Raw genomic sequence first — 14,822 nt, forward strand, 5'->3', positions numbered from 1 at the left:
GGCCAGGAGCGTTTTACTCCAGGAAGCTCAGCAAGTCAGAACAGAACTACATCATCTGGGACAGGGAGTTGCTTGCCATTCATGCAGCTTTCAAGGCGCGGAGGCACTTCCTGATCGGCGCCAAGCACACGGTGCAGGTCTGCACGGACCACAAAAATCTGGAGCACTGGCGCACGGCGCAGTTCCTGAACCAGAGGCAGATACGTTGGGCCGAATTCTTTGCGAACTTCGACTTCCGAATAGAGTATGTCCCGGGGGACACCAACGTCATGGCGGATGCCCTATCCCGTAAACCACAGTACCTGGAGGAGGCGACGCCAGCGGCTGCCATGCACATCTTCGCACCGACGGTGTGGGCGTGCGCTTCGGCGACAGTTGACCTGGATGCGGTGAAGAGAGCGCTGCAGGCTGACACCTTCACGCGAGCCAAGATGGCAGAGGTGCAAAGGGGCACTGCGGCGACCGGCGAGTTTCAAGTTCGCGATGGATTACTCCTCCGTAAAGGGGCCATCTACGTGCCGGGGGACGATCTTCGCGCCAAGGTACTGCAGCAGCTGCACGACGCACCCACTGCCGGGCACTTTGGCACAGAGAAGACGATAGAATTAGTCGCCAGGGACTTCTGGTGGCCCAGAATGAGAGGGGAGGTCGCGGACTACGTCGCGAGGTGCGACACCTGCCAGAGGGCCAAACCAGTACACAGACCGCCGGCGGGGCTGCTAGAACCGCTGCAAACCCCGTGCGAACCGTGGGAGAGAGTGGCCCTGGACTTTGTCACGGATCTGCCCAGCTCGAGGGGCAAGACGGCGGTGCTAGTGGTGGTGGACTTGTTCTCCAAGATGGCACATTTCATTCCGTGTGCGAAGGTGGCCACGGCGGAACAAACCGCCAAACTGTTCATAGATCACGTGTTCAGGGTTCACGGTCTGCCGCGGTCTATACTGTCCGACCGGGGGCGGCAGTTCATCTCGAACTTCTGGCAGAAGCTGATGCGCTTCCTGAACGTCAAGATCAACCTGGCTTCGGCTAGACACCCGCAGACCAACGGGCAAGCGGAGTGGGTCAATGCCATCATGCAGCAGTACCTGAGATGTTATGCGAATCAACAGCCTGCGACGTGGGTGGATTACCTGCCTCTCGCCGAGTTCGCCTACAACAACACGAAGCACGTGTCCACGGGGGTCACGCCGTTCTTCGCCAACAACGGGAGGCACCCCAGAACCTTCCCGGGACTGGAAAGAATGGGGGAGGGGGAGCCGCAGACAGCAGATGCGTTCGCGTCGGAGTTGCAGGAAGTCCACGATCAGCTTCGGCGGCACCTGGAGCTGGCTAAACACGCATACAAGGTACAAGCGGACAAACACAGGAGGGTTGGCGAAGAGCAGCCCACGCAGTGCCGGCCAGGTTGTTAGCGAAGAAGAAACTAGGGCATAAACAACTGGGGCCCTACCAAGTCGAAGAGCAGGTCAACCCGGTGGCTTTCAGGCTGGCGCTTCCGGAGGGCTCCAGGATGCATCCGGTGTTCCACAGATCGGTGCTCACTCCCTACAAGGCACCTCACAGGTTTCAGGAACCAGGAACGGCACCGAGTCCGCTCCGAGAGAGACCCGAGCAAGGGGGAGTGGCACAGGAGGAGCACATCATAAAAAGAAGATAATAATGCTCGGATTGGGCTTATTTCAAATTGGTGTTTTGGGGGTTAGAATGCACATTCAACCAAAAATCGCAGAGTGACATGTTTGTTATCAGCCCAAATCCAGCAAAGGTGTCTTGGTTCCATCTCAACAGAAAAAGGATGAATAAGCTTCGAATAAGGTCTTTCGGTGTTCATTCACCCACAAATAGCAAAGCGGTGTAATAAGCCTAAACAAAGCCAAACAGGTTGTTTTGGTTTCCAACTACCTAGAAAGAAGAATCTTGCACTTGCTTCATGTCGTGTTCTTTGCTGTTAATGCACATTGACACAGAAATCGCAAAGTGTGTGCAATGAGACCGAAATAACACAACACCATCTTTCCCCTTCCATATGCGTAGAAAGAAGACGAATAAGCTTTGATTGGGCTTTTTTCAATTCGCATGGTGTTATTTGGGTGTGCGCCAGAATCTCACCAAAACCATAGCAAAACGGTGTTTTGGTTTCGATCTACATAAACAGAAGATAATAAAGCTCTGATTGGGCTTATTTCAAGTTGGTGTTTTGAGGGTTAGAATGCACATTCAACCAAAAATCGCAGAGTGACATGTTTGTTACCAGCGCAAATCAAGCATAGGTGTTTTGGTTCCATCGCAATAGGCAAAGGACAAATAAGCTTCGATTGCTCTTTTTGTGTACATTCACCCACAAATAGCAAAGCGGTGTAATAAGCCTAAACAAAGCCAAACAGGTTGTTTTGGTTTCGAACTACCTAGAAATAATAATCTTGGATTGCACCTACTTCATGTCGTGTTCTTTGCTGTTAATGCACATTGACACAGAAATCGCAAAGTTTTTGCAATGAGACCAAAACAACACAACACCATCTTTTCGCTTCCATATGCGTAGAAAGAAGACGAATAAGCTTTGATTGGGCTTTTTTCAATTCGCATGGTGTTATTTGGGTGGCTCCAGAATCACCCCAAAGGAAAGCAAAAAGATCTTTTGGGTTCCTTCTACATAAAAAGAAGATAATAAAGCTCGGATTGGGCTTATTTCAAATTGGTGTTTTTGGGGTTAGAATGCACATTCAACCAAAAATCGCAGAGTGACATGTTTGTTACCAGCGCAAATCAAGCATAGGTGTTTTGGTTCCATCGCAATAGGCAAATAAGCTTCGATTGCTCTTTTTGTGTACATTCACCCACAAATAGCAAAGCGGTGTAATAAGTCTAAACAAAGCCAAACAGGTTGTTTTAGTTTCAAAGTACATAGAAAGACTTATCTTGGATTGCACTTGATTCATGTCGTGTTCTTTGCTGTTAATGTACATTGACACAGAAATCGCAAAGTGTGTGCAATGAGACCGAAATAACACAACACCATCTTTTCGCTTCCATATGCGTAGAAAGAAGACGAATAAGCTTTGATTGGGCTTTTTTCAATTCGCATGGTGTTATTTGGGTGGGCTCCAGAATCACCCCAAAGGAAAGGAAAAAGATCTTTTGGGTTCCTTCTAAATAAAAAGAAGATAATAAAGCTCGGATTGGGCTTATTTCAAGTTGGTGTTTTTGGAGTTAGAATGCACATTCAACCAAAAATCGCAGAGTGACATGTTTGTTATCAGCCCAAATCCAGCAAAGGTGTCTTGGTTCCATCTCAATAGAAAAAGGATGAATAATCTTCGAATAAGGTCTTTCGGTGTTCATTCACCCACAAATAGCAAATTGGTGTAATAAGCCTAAACAAAGCCAAACAGGTTGTTTTGGTTTCGAACTACCTAGAAATAATAATCTTGGATTGCACTTACTTCATGTCGTGTTCTTTGCTGTTAATGCACATTGACACAGAAATCGCAAAGTTTTTGCAATGAGACCAAAACAACACAACACCATCTTTTCGCTTCCATATGCGTAGAAAGAAGACGAATAAGCTTTGATTGGGCTTTTTTCAATTCGCATGGTGTTATTTGGGTGGCTCCAGAATCACCCCAAAGGAAAGCAAAAAGATCTTTTGGGTTCCTTCTACATAAAAAGAAGATAATAAAGCTCGGATTGGGCTTCTTTCAAATTGGTGTTTTTGGGGTTAGAATGCACATTCAACCAAAAATCGCAGTGACATGTTTGTTATCAGCCCAAATCCAGCAAAGGTGTCTTGGTTCCATCTCAATAGAAAAAGGATGAATAAGCTTCGATTGCTCTTTTTGTGTACATTCACCCACAAATAGCAAAGCGGTGTAATAAGCATAAACAAAGTCAAACAGGTTGTTTTGGTTTCAAAGTACATAGAAAGACTTATCTTGGATTGCACTTGATTCATGTCGTGTTCTTTGCTGTTAATGCACATTGACACAGAAATCGCAAAGTGTGTGCAATGAGACCGAAATAACACAACACCATCTTTTCGCTTCCATATGCGTAGAAAGAAGACGAATAAGCTTTGATTGGGCTTTTTTCAATTCGCATGGTGTTATTTGGGTGGGCTCCAGAATCACCCCAAAGGAAAGCAAAAAGATCTTTTGGGTTCCTTCTACATAAAAAGAAGATAATAAAGCTCGGATTGGGCTTATTTCAAATTGGTGTTTTTGGGGTTAGAATGCACATTCAACCAAAAATCGCAGAGTGACATGTTTGTTACCAGCGCAAATCAAGCATAGGTGTTTTGGTTCCATCGCAATAGGCAAAGGACAAATAAGCTTCGATTGCTCTTTTTGTGTACATTCACCCACAAATAGCAAAGCGGTGTAATAAGTCTAAACAAAGCCAAACAGGTTGTTTTAGTTTCAAAGTACATAGAAAGACTTATCTTGGATTGCACTTGATTCATGTCGTGTTCTTTGCTGTTAATGCACATTGACACAGAAATCGCAAAGTGTGTGCAATGAGACCGAAATAACACAACACCATCTTTTCGATTCCATATGCGTAGAAAGAAGACGAATAAGCTTTGATTGGGCTTTTTTCAATTCGCATGGTGTTATTTGGGTGGGCTCCAGAATCACCCCAAAGGAAAGCAAAAAGATCTTTTGGGTTCCTTCTAAATAAAAAGAAGATAATAAAGCTCGGATTGGGCTTATTTCAAGTTGGTGTTTTTGGAGTTAGAAGGCACATTCAACCAAAAATCGCAGAGTGACATGTTTGTTATCAGCCCAAATCCAGCAAAGGTGTCTTGGTTCCATCTCAATAGAAAAAGGATGAATAATCTTCGAATAAGGTCTTTCGGTGTTCATTCACCCACAAATAGCAAAGCGGTGTAATAAGCCTAAACAAAGCCAAACAGGTTGTTTTGGTTTCGAACTACCTAGAAATAATAATCTTGGATTGCACTTACTTCATGTCGTGTTCTTTGCTGTTAATGCACATTGACACAGAAATCGCAAAGTTTTTGCAATGAGACCAAAATAACACAACACCATCTTTTCGATTCCATATGCGTAGAAACAAGACGAATAAGCTTTGATTGGGCTTTTTTCAATTCGCATGGTGTTATTTGGGTGGGCTCCAGAATCACCCCAAAGGAAAGCAAAAAGATCTTTTGGGTTCCTTCTACATAAAAAGAAGATAATAAAGCTCGGATTGGGCTTATTTCAAGTTGGTGTTTTTGGGGTTAGAATGCACATTCAACCAAAAATCGCAGAGTGACATGTTTGTTACCAGCGCAAATCAAGCATAGGTGTTTTGGTTCCATCGCAATAGGAAAAGGACAAATAAGCTTCGATTGCTCTTTTTGTGTACATTCACCCAGAAATAGCAAAGCGGTGTTGTCAGAGCTGCTTCCAGATCCTAGCTCACAGAGGATCACGCTAGCCAGGGGTCACTTGCAAAAGTCTTTTATTGAGTTACAGTTTCCATTCTCAAGCTGCTGCGCGCAACTCTAAGTTTTAAGGGTTAGACTGGCGAAGCTCCGTCTGAGTCTCCGCCCCCTGTACACCAACTTAATACCCTAGCCTTACTCCACCTTTTCCGCCTGACTGTTCTTCTCTGGGTCCCTCTGCCCCCTGGGGTCTCTTCCTTCCGGGATTCTTCTGACGCTGACCCCCCGGACCCTCCTGTCTCCTTGCGCCGGGCTTTAGGACCTGGCTCCCTTTCCGGGCTGCTTCCTGCGCCACCTTCCTGTGCATTTGAACTTGGCGCGCGCGCCCAACCTTCCACTTTCCGTCTGACCGTTTCTTCGCTCCCCGATGGAGGTGTGGCCACTCGTGACTCGTGCCCTCCCTCCTGTTGTGAGCTTCCAGCGCTTGATCCCTGGCGCCCTTCCTCTCCCCTGCTCTCTGTTGGTGACGCTGGTCCCGATTTCCAACTGCTCCCCTCTGAGCCCCCTCTGGCCCTTTCTTCCTGGGCTGTCCCCCTAGGCTCCCCCCTTGCCCTGGCCACTGGTGCTCCTTTCTGTGAATCTTCTGATTCACTGGAAAGACTCGGAGATCTCGGGTCGTCGTCATCACTCATCTTTTCTTCTGCCTCCTCCCCTTCACTCTCTGTTTCCTCCCTTGCCCTTGCCTCTGCTCCTGAACCCCTGACATCCATCCCCCCCTCGAAGCCCCCCATTCCCCCCTCCCCTCCTTCTGGTGCGGGAGCTGGGTTCTGCTGTGTCAAAGGGACAAACGTCGGATATCGTTCGCTTCCCGTGGCGGGCCTCCATCTGACGTCTCCCGGGTCTTCCTCCCTGCTCTCGTCGACGACGGTCACCTCCGCTTCCATCTCTGTGCCGCCGTGCTCGAAACCAGGGTCGTCCCCGAAAACGTCCATGTCCGTCTCTCCCTCACTTCCTCCTGGCGGCGTCGCTCGTCCTGGACCTTCCAGCCACTTCCTGCGCCACTGCTCCTCTGGTCTATCGTCCCACCAATACGAGGGTTCTGAGGCAGATCCCGAGGGTGACCCCTCCGGGGAACGGGCGTCTCGTGTCGGGTCCTCGTCCGAGTCGAACCCCCGGAACGTGCTGGCCAAAAGCGTGGGCGTGAAAAGCCAGTCGTCGAAAAAGTCTGCTGGCATTGGTCTATGTGGGAAGAGGGCATGAAACTCGTCTTTGAGCAGAGGTTCGTCCAAGGCGTAGCCCGGTACCCAGCTGTTCGCACTGGCCGGGGTGCCCTCCTTGGCGAGAAAGTATTCTACCCCCTCTTCCCCCCATCTGGAGTCCAAAATCTCCGTGACTTCGTTGATGCGCTCCTCCTGTGCCACTCCCGCGTGCCCGGTTCTTTCTCTGAACGGACTCGGTGCCGTTCCGGGTTCCTGAAACCTGTGCGGTGCCTTGTAGGGAGTGAGCACCGATCTGTGGAACACCGGATGCATCCTGGAACCCTCCGGAAGCGCCAGCCTGAAAGCTACCGGGCTGACCCGCTCTTTGACTTGGTAGGGCCCCAGTTGCTTATGCCCTAGTTTCTTCTTGGCCAACGACCTGGCCGGCACTGCGTGGGCTGCTAACCAGACCCAGTCTCCCACGTGGATCTCTTCGCCAACCCTCCTGTGTTTGTCCGCTTGTACCTTGTATGCGTGTTTGGCCAGCTCCAGGTGGCGCCGCAGCTGATCGTGGACTTCCTGCAACTCCGACGCGAACGCATCTGCCGTCTGCGGCTCCCCCTCCCCCAGTCTTTCCAGTCCCGGGAAGGTTCTGGGGTGCCTCCCGTTGTTGGCGAAGAACGGCGTGACCCCCGTGGACACGTGCTTCGTGTTGTTGTAGGCGAACTCGGCGAGCGGCAGGTAATCCACCCACGTCGCAGGCTGTTGATTCGCATAACATCTCAGGTACTGCTGCATGATGGCATTGGCCCGCTCCGCTTGCCCGTTGGTCTGCGGGTGTCTCGCCGACGCCAGGTTGATCTTGACGTTCAGGAAGCCCATCAGCTTCTGCCAGAAATTCGAGATGAACTGCCGCCCCCGGTCGGACAGAATAGACCGTGGCAGACCGTGAACCTTGAACACGTGGTCTATGAACAGTTTGGCGGTTTGCTCCGCCGTGGCCACCTTAGCACACGGAATGAAATGTGCCATCTTGGAAAACAAATCCACCACCAGCAGCACTGCCGTCTTGCCCCTCGAGCTGGGCAGATCCGTGACAAAGTCCAGGGCCACCCTCTCCCATGGTTCGACCGGAGTTTGCAGCGGTTCCAACAGTCCGGCCGGCGGTCTGTGCACTGGCTTGGCCCTCTGGCAGGTGTCACACCTCGCCACGTAGTCCGCGACCTCCCCTCTCATTCCGGGCCACCAGAAATCCCTGGCTACTAATTCCACCGTCTTCTCCTTGCCAAAGTGCCCGGCAGTGGGCGCGTCGTGCAGCTGCTGCAGCACCTTGGCGCGAAGTTCGTCTCCCGGCACGTAGATGGCCCCTTTACGGATGAGCAATCCATCTCTCAGCTGGAAACCGTCGGTCGCTGCCTTGCCCCTTTGCACCTCTGCCATCTTTGCTTGCGCGAAGGAGTCATCCTGCAACGCTCGTTGCACCGCCTCCAGGTCCACGGTTGCCGTGGCGCACGCCCACACTGTTGGTGAGAAGATGTGCATGGCGGCCGCTGGCGTTGCGTCCTCCAGATACTGTGGCTTACGGGAGAGAGCGTCCGCCATGATGTTGGTGTCCCCCGGGACATACTCTATTCGGAAGTCGAAGTTCGCAAAAAACTCAGCCCAACGTATCTGCCTCTGGTTCAGGAACTGTGCCGTGCGCCAGTGCTCCAGATTCTTGTGGTCCGTGCAAACCTGCACCGTGTGCTTGGCTCCGATCAGGAAGTGCCTCCACGCTTTGAACGCTGCATGAATGGCCAGCAACTCCCTGTCCCAGATGGTGTAGTTCTGCTCGGACTTGCTGAGCTTCCTGGAGTAAAACGCTCCCGGCCGCCAAACCCCCTGTGGGTCTTTCTGCAGCAGGACTGCCCCCACGGCTCTGTCCGAGGCGTCTGTCTCCACCCTCATCGGCCTGCTGGGGTCGACATGCAGCAGCTGCTCTTCCGACGCGAAGAGACGCTTGAGTGCCTGAAAGGACTGCTCCGCCTGCTCTGTCCAGATGAACTTCTTTTTCTTGGAGCTAAGCGTGTCCGTGATGGCCGCTGTCTGCATAGCGAAGCCCTTGATAAACTTGCGATAGAAGTTTGCAAAGCCGACAAACCATTGGACCTCCTTCCGGTTGCGCGGGCTCTTCCAGTCCAACACCGCTCGAACCTTGGCGCTGTCCATGGCGAGCCCCTTGTCAGACAACTTGTAGCCCAGAAAATCCACCTCAGTCACGTCGAATTGGCACTTCTCCAGCTTGGCGTAGAGCCTATGCTGCCTTAGCCTGCTCAGCACTTCCTTGACGTGTCTGTCATGCTCCTGCTGCGATTCCGAAAAGATCAGGATGTCATCTAAGAAACAGACGCACGTCTTGTAGAGAAGTCCCGCCAACACGTGATGCATGAAAGCTTGAAAAATGTGGGAGCCATTTTGCAATCCAAAAGGCATAACTCTATATTCGTAGGTGCCCAGTGGCGTGAACATGGCCGTCTTCCACTCATCTCCTTCCCGCATGCGAATGAGGTTGTACGCCCCTCGCAGGTCTAACTTGGTGAACACGCTGCCCTTCCGCACCTTTGCTAGGAGGTCGTCGATTCGGGGCATGGGGAAGTCCGATGGCTTGGTCACACTGTTTAAGATGCGATAGTCCACTACCAGTCTTTTTTGGGGCGTGTCCTGCTTCTTAAGAAAGAATACAGGACTGCCCCCCGCTGCCTTGGACTCCCGGATGAAACCGCGCTCCAAATTATGATCTATGAACTCTTTGAGTTCTTGCAGTTCGTCCTCTGACATGGAATACAGCTTCCCTTTAGGCAGCGCCGCCCCCGGCAGCAGGTCAATCTTGCAGTCATATGGTCTGTGAGGGGGTAGCCTGTCTGCCTCCTTCTCGCAGAAAACTTCCAAAAATTCTACGTACTTGTGGGGAATCGCTTGCAGCGTGCCTAGCAGCAGCTGTGACTCCTCTTCCTCTCCTTCCTGCCGGGGCACGATGCAGTGTTCAGCACAAAAGGAAGAGCCGAAAGTCAGTTGCCTCTGGTACCAAGCCAGCGTTGGGCTGTGCTTGTCCAGCCAACTCATGCCCAATACAATGGGCGTGTCCGATAGTTGAGTGACGTTGAAGCTGATGATTTCTCTGTGATTCCCAAGTCGCATCACCATTGGTGGCGTCTGCTTCACCACTTGCCCCCCGAGCAGCTCCCTGCCATCCACCGTGACAACCTGCAGGGGCAGCGTGGCAGGCAGCAACTGTATAGCGTGCCGGTCGACAAAGTCCTGCCCTATAAAGTCCGCATTGCTTCCTGAGTCAATGGTGATTGGCACGTCCATGGTGATTCCATTGGGCAGCTGGAGCGATGCGGTGAGCCTCACTACTGGTTTGGGCGGGAGGGGGTTCACGGGCTGTAAAATCTCTGGGGACTGCGTCACTAACACGTCTGGCTGGGCCCCACGCCTCTTCCTCCAGCCAGACTGCGTCGTTTCCCTGCTGTGGTTCTCCTTGCTGCGTTGCTGCAGTCACCATTGCTGAGGCTGCAGTGTGCTTGTGGAGCCTCCGGGGACACTCTTTCGCCATATGCCCTGGATCCTCGCAGATGTAACACTTCCTGTTCCCTCTAGGAGGCTTCGCTTTCACTGTTGCCGGTGCTAGGGCTCTGGCTGCTGACTGAGCCCTTGCACTTCCAACCTCCATAGGTTCCGCCCCTCCTCCTGGCGGAGGCGTGGATTGCGCACGCGCTGCTTCTCTGGGAAGGAAGGAGGGGCCCCTGGCTGGTTCGCGCCCTCCACGCCCTTCGTCCCTGCTCCATGGACGTTCTTCCAGCCGCACCCCCACCGCCAGCGCCCTTTGAACGATCTCCTGCGTGGTCCGGGGTCTCTCCCCCCCTCGCGATTTCTTTAATCGAGCTGTGCAACCCCTCCCAAAAGAGGTCTCTTACAGGGGCCGAATCTCTGTCCCATTCCAGGGCACTGACCAAAGCGAAAAAGCGGGCATGGTACTGCCTTACGCTGGCCCTCCCTTGCCTTAGTCCATGCACCTCCTTCCGGGCAAGATCCACGTCAATGCTTGATAAAAAACACCCATCCATCGCTTTAATAAAGGCATCCGCATTTTGGAGCGCCGGATCCTTATCTCTCCACAAATTGCGCAGCCATGCTTTAGCATCCCCATGCAAATGGGACATGATGAATCCCACTTCCTCTTGCTCATCTCTAAAGTCTTTATTCAGCAGTTGCAGAGCGCACAGTACGTCTGCTCTAAAGTTGGGATACTGTTGCAGGTTCCCATCGAAGTGAGAGACCAGACCGCCTGTTCGTCTCGCCAACCCAATTCCCTCCTGTCTGGGTGTCAGTTGCCCTTGCTTTGTAAGCACGTCTAACCTGACCTGGAGATCCCTGCAGGCGGCAGCTGCCTCCTCCTCTCTCTTCCTGGATGCGAGAGCCTCGGCATTCAGTTGTGACACTGCTTCTCTGAGTTCCGCTATCTGCTGCTCAGCCGTCATGTCGGCTGCCGTTCGTGAGCTCGCTAGTAGGCACCTGCTTCTCTCCTCTCCTCGAGGCTGTAGATGCCCACAATTAGGAGATGGAGCTTACTGTCAGAGCTGCTTAAAGATCCTAGCTCACAGAGGATCACGCTAGCCAGCGATCATTAAGTAAAAGTCTTTATTGAGTTACAGTTTCCATTCTCAAGCTGCTGCGTGCAACTCTACATCTAGTGGCTAGATCGGCGAAGCTCCGTCTGAGTCTCCGCCCCTTGTGCACCAACTTAATATCCTAGCCCGGCTCCACCTTTTCCGCCTGACTGTCCTCCTCTGGGTCCCTCTACCCCCCGGGGTCTCTTCCTTCCTGGATTCTTCTGACGCCGACCCCCCGGACCCTCCTGTCTCCTTGCCCCGGGCTTTAGGACCTGGCTATCTTTCAGGGCTGCCCACTGTGTCACTTTCCTGTGCATTTGAACTTGGCGCGCGCGCCCAACTTTCCACTTTCCGTTTGACCGTTTCCTCGCTCCCCGATGGAGGTGTGGCCACTCCTGACTCATGCCCTCCCTCCTGTTGTGAGCTGCCAGCGCTTGCCCCCTGGCTCCCTTCCTCTTCCCTGCTCTCTGGCGGTGACGCTGGTCCCGATTTCCAACTGCTCTCCTCTGAGTCCCCTCTGGCTCTATCTTCCTGGGGTGCCCCCCTAGACTCCCCCCTTGCCCTGGCCACTGGTGCTCCTTTCTGTGAATCTTCTGATTCACTGGAAAGACTCGGAGATCTCGGGTCGTCATCATCACTCATCTTTTCTTCTGCCTCCTCCCCTTCGCTCTCTGTTTCCTCCCTTGCCCTTGCCTCTGCTCCTGAACCCCTGACAACAGCAAAGAACACGACATGAAGTAAGTGCAATTGAAGATAAGTCTTTCTATGTACTTTGAAACCAAAACAACCTGTTTGACTTTGTTTATGCTTATTACACCGCTTTGCTATTTGTGGGTGAATGTACACAAAAAGAGCAATCGAAGCTTATTTGTCCTTTGCCTATTGCGATGGAACCAAAACACCTATTGTCAGGGGTTTAGGAGCAGAAGCACGGGCAAGGGAGGAAACAGAGAGCGAAGGGGAGGAGGCAGAAGAAAAGATGAGTGACGACGACGACCCGAGATCTCCTAGTCTTTCCAGTGAATCAGAGGATTCACAGAAAGGAGCACCAGTGGCGAGGGCAAGGGGGGAGTCTAGGGGGGCACCCCAGGAAGACAGAGCCAGAGAGGACTCAGGGGGGAGCAGCTGGAAATCGGGACCAGCGTCACCGCCAGGAAGCAGGGAAGAGGAAGGGAGCCAGGGGGGAAGCGCTGGCAGCTCACCACAGGAGGGAGGACATGAGTCAGGAGTGGCCACACCTCCACAGGAGGGAGGACATGAGTCGGGGATGGCCACACCTCCATCGGGGAGCGAAGAAACGGTTGAGAGGAAAGTGGAAGGTTGGGCGCGCGCGCCAAGTTCAAATGCAGAGGAAGGCGGCGCAGTAAGCAGCCCCGAAAGAGAGCCAGGTCCTAAAGCCCGGCGCAAGGAGGCAGGAGGGTCTGGGTCAGCGTCAGAAGAATCCCGGAAGGAAGAAGCCCCGGGGGGTAGAGGGACCCAGAGGAGGACAGTCAGGAGGAAAAGGTGGAGCAAGGCTAGGATATTAAGTTGGTGCACACAGGGCGGAGACTCAGACGGAGCTTCGCCGACCTAGCTACTAGGCGTAGAGTTGCGCGCAGCAGCGTGAGAATGGAAACTGTAATTCAATAAAGACTTTTACTTAATGACCGCTGGCTAGCGTGATCCTCTGTGAGCTAGGATCTTCAAGCAGCTCTGACAGTAAGCTCCGTCTCCACTTGTGGGCATCTACAGCCTCCAGGAGGGGAGAGACACAGGTGCCTACTAGCAAGCTCACGAACGGCAGACGACATGACGGCTGAGCAGCAGATAGAGGAACTCAGAAACGCGGTGGCACAACTGAACGCCGAGGCTCTAGCATCCAGGAAGAGGGAGGAGGAAGCAGCCGCAGCCTGCAGGGATCTCCAGGTCAGGTTAGACGTGCTGACAAAGCAGACACCCCGGCAGGAGGGCATTGGGTTGGCGAGACGGACAGGCGGGCTGGTCTCTCACTTCGATGGGAACCTGCAACAGTATCCCAACTTTAGAGCCGACGTACTGTGCGCACTGCAACTGCTGCATAAAGACTTTAGAGATGAACAAGAGAGAGTGGGGTTCATCATGTCCCATCTGCATGGGGATGCGAGAGCATGGCTACGCAATTTATGGAGAGATAAGGATCCGGCGCTACAGAATGCAGATGCCTTTATTAAAGCGATGGATGGGTGTTTTTTATCAAGTATTGACGTGGATCTTGCACGGAAGGAGGTGCATGGGCTGAGACAAGGGAGGGCCAGCGTCAGGCAGTACCATGCCCGCTTTTTCGCCTTGGTCAGTGCCCTGGAATGGGACAGAGATTCGGCTCCTGTAAGAGACCTCTTTTGGGAGGGGCTGCATAACTCGATTAAAGATGAGATCGCCAGGGGGGAGAGACCCCGAACCACCCAGGAGGTCGTTCAGAGGGCACTGGCAGTGGGGGTGAGGCTGGAAGGACGTCCGTGGAACAGGGACGAAGGGCGTGGAGGGCGCGAACCAGCCGGGGGCCCCTCCTTCTTTCCCAGGGAAGCAGCGCGGGCGCAATCCACGCCTCCGCCAGGAGGAGGAGCCGAACCTATGGAGGTGGGAGGTGCAAGGGCTCAGTCAGCAACCAGAGCCCTAGCACCAGCAGCAGTGAAAGCGAAGCCTCCTAGAGGGAACAGGAAGTGTTACGTCTGTGAGGAGCCAGGGCATATGGCGAAAGAGTGTCCCCAGAGGCCCCACAAGCTCACTGCAGCCTCAGCAATGGTGACTGCAGCAACACAGCAAGGAGGACCACAGCAGGGAAACGACGCAGTCTGGCTGGAGGAAGAGGCACTGGGGCCCAGCCAGACGTGTTAGTGACGCAGTCCCCAGCGATTTTACAGCCCGTGAACCCCCTCCCGCCCAAACCAGTAGTGAGGCTCACAGCGTCTCTCCAACTGCCCAATGGAATCACCATGGACGTGCCAATCACCATTGACTCAGGCAGCAATGCGGACTTTATAGGGCAGGACTTTGTCGACAGGCACGCTGTGCAGTTGCTGCCGGCCACACTGCCCCTGCAGGTTGTCACGGTGGATGGCAGGGAGCTGCTCGGGGGGCAAGTGGTGAAGCAGACGCCACCAATGGTGATGCGACTTGGGAATCACAGAGAAATCATCAGCTTCAACGTCACTCGACTATCTGACACGCCCATTGTATTGGGCATGAGTTGGCTGGACAAGCACAGCCCAGCGATGGCTTGGTACCAGAGGCAGCTGACCTTCGGCTCTTCCTTTTGTGCTGAACACTGCATCGTGCCCAGGCAGGAAGGAGAGGAAGAGGAGTCACAGCTGCTGCTAGGCACGCTGCAAGCGATTCCACACAAGTACGCTGAATTTTTGGAAGTTTTCTGCGAGAAGGAGGCAGACAGGCTACCCCCTCACAGACCATATGACTGCAAAATTGACCTGCTGCCGGGGGCGGCGCTGCCTAAAGGGAAACTGTATTCCATGTCAGAGGACGAACTGCAGGAACTCAAAGAGTTCATTGACCATAATTTGCAACGCGGCTTCATCCGGGAGTCCAGGGCAGTGGGGGGCAGTCCCGTAT

Source organism: Podarcis liolepis (genome assembly GCF_965112155.1).
Source record: "Podarcis liolepis genome assembly, chromosome: 12".
Lineage (NCBI taxonomy): Eukaryota > Metazoa > Chordata > Lepidosauria > Squamata > Lacertidae > Podarcis > Podarcis liolepis.